This window comes from Carex rostrata, chromosome 28, assembly GCF_964058835.1.
Source record: "Carex rostrata chromosome 28, lpCarRost1.2, whole genome shotgun sequence".
Classification (NCBI taxonomy): domain Eukaryota; kingdom Viridiplantae; phylum Streptophyta; class Magnoliopsida; order Poales; family Cyperaceae; genus Carex; species Carex rostrata.
In genome coordinates this window covers 6,182,843-6,188,527 of record NC_135945.1, presented here as the reverse complement: position 1 = coordinate 6,188,527, position 5,685 = coordinate 6,182,843, and the positions used below count along the sequence as shown (strand labels likewise).

At 34.8% G+C, this 5,685-nt stretch overlaps 1 pseudogene across 1 annotated transcript; it reads left to right on the top strand.

Moving 5' to 3' along the window:
* Window positions 1-1,931: 1,931 nt before the first annotated feature.
* Window positions 1,932-3,570, top strand: LOC144545917 (cytochrome P450 CYP94D108 pseudogene; annotated as a pseudogene). The gene has a single exon (XR_013508628.1). The product of XR_013508628.1 is annotated as a cytochrome P450 CYP94D108 pseudogene (transcript).
* Window positions 3,571-5,685: the final 2,115 nt, after the last annotated feature.

The following is a 5,685-nucleotide window of genomic DNA, read 5'->3' as shown; positions in this document are numbered from 1 at the left end:
TTCTGTGGGATAAGGGTATGACTATGAGGCGGCCCAAATTGATAATTTCTTCTTCAAAAGCAACTCCACCTGGGCTTTTAGGCCTCTCAGTCCTCAACATGGATAAACTGGAACATCTATGCTCAACATGGATTTAGCGTATACGAATTTGCGTCCTCCGAGAATTCTTGGATGACGAGCTTAAGCTCACCAAATGGGTTTGTCAGAGAACTTGATCCATTAATCTTAAAATTTCTTGGATGAGATTGAGACAAAGGAATTTGACTTATTGATATTAATCTACTTGATGAGTGAAGCATTTATGTTTCTAACTTCTGATTTTTCAAGTTTTCTTTTGTATTAAGATCAAAATTTTGAAAAATAAATTGGAGTTCACTTTCAACAATTTGTAATCTCTTGGTTTTATACAAACCAAACACAAAAAATTAAAAAATTAAAAATATGTAGCATGTGACCATGTGCAAGTCCTAATTGGGTAGTTTTTGAGGATAAATGATTCATTTCTCTACTTCATGCATACATAGCGACATTTAGATATATGCTTGTGTGCGCGTCACAAGTCAGAAAATGAACAGTTTGCTCTCACAAACTGACCAATTATAATATAAATTGGGTAAATTTGTGATTTTTTTAACTTTAGAATGATAAATGATATTATGAATTTTACAGGGGGGATATGTAATTTCAAGGTTTATGATGGATGTACATGAATTTCTCCCTATTTTGCTTATATTCTTGTGTTTGATAAGCTAAATCCTTTTAGTATGGTTAACCATCATCCATAGTTCCTATAAGCTTTTGCTTACCCAAGTAAAATTTTACAGGTGAAAAGCTACTGGCTAAACTCTGACGGAGAAGATGTTATTCTTCATATGATTGATAATTTTCTCGTCTAACTTATTTGTTGTATTTATCTAACAAAACATGCCTCTAATTTGTGAAGTGTACCTAATTTTTTACCTTGAATGTACAGTTACAATTTTGTAGCTCGAAGACTTTCATGTATATTATTTATCATTAAATAAAAAGAATATTGTTTCTTGTCACAATTGCTAACTCATCTTTAATTAATAATTATTCTCTTGAAAAATTCAAATTATAGAATGACTTTGGTTGGCTCATTTATTATTCGACTAAGTTGGATGGGAATCCTTCAGTACGCTATAAATTTTTGGGATTAGTAACTTCATTTATTCAACTTGTCATTGCATTTTTTGTTAGATTATTGTCATTATTAGGTTTTGATAAATTATGGAAAATGATATTGACTAGAATATATGTTGACAATTAAAATTAATCAAAATTTAAACTAAAATTATTAAACGAGTTCTTCATCAGAAATCAGGTGCTAGGCAATGAATTATTTAAATAGCAAAGGTAGGGTGTGATGTGCTCACCAAGAGAGTTTGGTGAGCACAACTCTAAAAGTATATTGGATCAGCTTCAAACAACAATTCTAAACCGTTGAAATCTATGTGCTTCATGAGTGATGCATGTACATGTAAAATTTTGAATGTTTTGAATTCATTTGCTACAAAGTCAAGTGATCAAAGAAATAATTTTTTTATAATTTTTTTTTTATTCATTTGTCATCATTTCTTTGACCGCTTAACCTTGTAGAAAATAAATTCAAAATATTCAAAATTTTGCATATAGATGCATCACTCATGAAGTACATGAATTTCAATGATTTGAATTCATCGTTTGAAACCGATTTGATATACTTTTGAAATTGTGCTCACCAAATCGTCTTGGTGAGCACATCACACACTATAACAAAATATCTCAAAATTTGTGAGCTTGCCCAACAAAATATCTCAATTTCAGATGACGTTGCCCAACAAAATATCTCAAAATATCTCAATTCCATAAAGGCATCAAGCAATGGAAATATCAATTTCAGATGGCGAATAAAAAATCCAACAAATTATGTCCCACACTCAGGAAGCATTACAACTCAAAACTATAAAGCTCAAGCAAAGCTCACAGTTTTACCCATTCAATACAAATCATTAATTTGATAAAAAAAAAAAAAAAGGTATGGATATTTCTCTAATTTTCTCATGCTTTCTCATTCCAATTCTTCTTCTGATATTATACCACTTCTTCCATCAAGACCCAAACAAACAAACCACCACATTTTGCCACAAAACCTACCCTCTTATCGGTGATTTGTTTGATGTCATTAAAAACCGGAACCGTATTTTTGACTGGACAACTGAAATCCTGATCGATAACCCGACCCATACAACGGTGTCACGAGTCACTGGTTTTCGTACCGGCATTCTAACCGCCAACCCGAAGAATGTTGAATACATTCTGAAAACAAAATTTGAAAACTACCCAAGGAGCCAACCAACCATATCTTTGCTAGAGGATATCTTAGGTCATGGAATATTTAACTCTAATGGTGAGCACTGGCATTGGCAGCGTAAGACTGCCAGCTTGGCGTTCGCGACTGGCTCTCTGCGTGGTTTTATGGTGGACACGTTTCACTCTGAGATCATACACCGACTCATTCCCTTTGTGGAGAGAATGAGTGAGAAGGGAGAGGTTATAGACATCCAAGATGTTCTAGAGCGGTTTGCATTTGATAACGTGAGCAGAGTTGTATTTGATGTCGACCCAGCTAGTCTAACTGAAGAGGGTTCCGAGTTAATGAGATCGTGTGCCGAGGCATTCGATTGTCTCGTCAAGCGGTTTCCTATTGTGTGGAGGGGTATGAAATGGCTTAATATTGGGAGTGAAAAAAGGTTGAGAGAATCTATTGTTAAGATTAAAAGCCATGTAACAAGGATAATTCATGAGAAGTTAGAAAAACCTTCGAGTAAGAAGAGCGATCTCATATCTCACATCGCCTCGAGTGAAGAACACACTATGGAGAATTTAGTAGATTTTGTCACTAACCTCCTACTTGCCGGTGCTGATACTGTCTCATCTGCACTGTCATGGTTTTTCTGGCTTGTGTTGACCCGACCCGATGTGGAGGAAAAAATTCTACAAGAGATAAGATCAATTAGAATCATTAAAATTTCCTCTAGTGCAATGTTTGGGTATGATGAGTTAAGAGAGATGCATTACCTACATGCTGCCATAACCGAAGCCATGAGGTTATATCCTCCATTGCCAATTGACACACAGTCATGCAAAGAAGACGACACTTTACCAGACGGGACAGTTGTTAAAAAGGGATGGCTAGTTAGTTACCACGCATATGCCATGGGTCGGATGGAGGATATATGGGGGGTAGACTGTAGCGAATATAAACCAGAAAGGTGGTTGGAGAATGGGGTTTTCAAGCCCGAAAGCCCGTTCAAATACTCGGTTTTCCATGCCGGTCCAAGAATGTGTTTGGGAAAAGAGATGGCCTATATACAAATGAAATCAATTGCCGCATTCTTGCTTGAAAGGTATAAGATTGAAGTTGTGATGGAGGGGAAGCCAGACTATTTGTTAAGAATAGGAACATTCAAAATGAAAGGTGGACTGCCAGCCAAGTTCTCCAAGAGAGAACATAATATGTTATAGAATTAATGTTTGTTGTTGCTATTTAGTTAATTATTATCTTATTTATAAAAATGGGGAATTTCATGTATCCTCCTCTAAATCTTCAATATTACTTTCCCCCTCAAAATCAATAATTACATATTCGTTCTTTAAAATCTTAAAAACTCACATATTTATCCAATATAACTCTATAATATATCAAATTTATCCAGTTAAATAATATTATTTGAGACAATTGTACCCTTGCCTTTTTCTCATCTCTCCGTCTGAGACACTCTGAATGCCCGCCAAGGCTCCAAACGAACACTGGAGGAGAGTTTGATTTTGTTGCATTTGAAGAAGCTATTATCAGGTTTCACTTCTTTGTCTCATGCAGGTTTTAAGTTGTGAATTAAGGTCCAAAAATTACAACGCCTCTATTGGTTAAATATTTACATAGTATTTATAGGTATGAATTTTTCCTCGAATAATTCAAAATTTTGTAAATTAAGCTGAAATTTCAGTCTGTCGTACTGATTCAGGTACTACCAAAACATAGTTGTGCAGCACTGGTCTCGGCTCAGGAGGCCACTTGCAAATGGACTAACAACACCACGGTACCGTTAGTATTAGTAGTATCGAACTATCGATGCTGCCAATGGAGACAATGGTACCCCTGGTACTGCTGGTACGGTTGCTGGTACGAAAGCGTTGTCAAGAAGGACCAAAAAAGAGAGGAAACAACATTGCTGATGGTACCACTGAAGACACTCGTACCACTGATACAATTACTGGTACAACAATATTTGCGAGGATGAATGTAAAAAAATATGGACAGCATCCGGTAACTGGACCAGGCACTACCGGGTTTCATTTTACCTCCGCTTCATTTTGTGTTAATTTCCATATATCTTCATTCAAGTTTTTGATGCTCAACTGTTTCGAGCTTTGTTTTTATCTAATGTAATAAGTCAGAAAACTCATATACCTGTTTCAATGCAATCAAATGAAGGGCAAGAACTTTATTTTTCCTCAAAATTCATTAAACCTTAGTTATGCTTTCATCGTTGTTGTTTTTGGAGGTCATTTCTTTACTAGCTGTTCAATAGTTGATATCGTTATACTATTCAAGTGTGTTATCTAAATGGAGTGTAAATAGCACCTTACTGGTATTATTCTTGTAGACTGGGTGATGACAAATCAGATGGACTTAGAATTAATTTCTTTTAATTCTTATAAGAATAAAATGGGAATTAATATAAAGTTAATGTTAAATATGTTGGATTGGACAAATATGTGAGTTTTACAATTTTAAAGGATAAATACATAATTATTGATTTTGGAGGGAAAAATACGTAATATTGAAGTTTTTGAGGGGGATACATTGAAATTCCCCTTATAAAAATAATGATTATATTACATGTTTATTGGCTAAATATTTTGCTTTTCTGTGGTTCTTTGTTTTTTTGGGGAAGGTTGCTAGAATAGTAAAACGTTTTGCGAATTGCATGCACTAGTTTAAGCAGCCTACATTTCTCCTTAATACATGTTTTTTTCATTATTAATATAAATACAATTGCTATATAACTAAAAGGTGACTAAAATAAACGTATTGTTTGTTCAACCAAATTTCTTTATAAGCAATTCACTTGGAACCCAAAATTATCTGTGCATCCAACACCCTGTGTTTTCCATTCCAGGTGTACAATTTTATGTTAAAGCTATATATCTCACCATATATACATCATGTCATTTACTGACAGATAATATCCCTGATCTTTGCATCTACCTTCTGATTTCTTGCTGTCATTTGCATATGGCACCTGAGCATTATTGAAATGACTGAGAAATCATACAAAGAAAGAACAGTTGTTATCTAACTATTTTGATGTAAAATCACCCAAATTGATCCACCTGAAATGCTGCATGCCTAATTGATTGACCATCTTGTCCTGGTTAGATAATTAAAGTGCCCTAATGAAAGAAAAGCAAAAGGAAATGAGCTATAGACTCATGCTTAGGTTTTACTGAACCAGCTACCATTTCTTGGAAAGGAGCCGTGCACTGGATTGCGGGCAGAACCGGAAAGCATTTAATTGTTTCCCATTGACAATGATGACAGGAAACCACCTCTTCTCCTTTGCATGGTTGACGACTCTGACGACATCAAATTCAGGACATTGTTCTTCTTCATTCTCT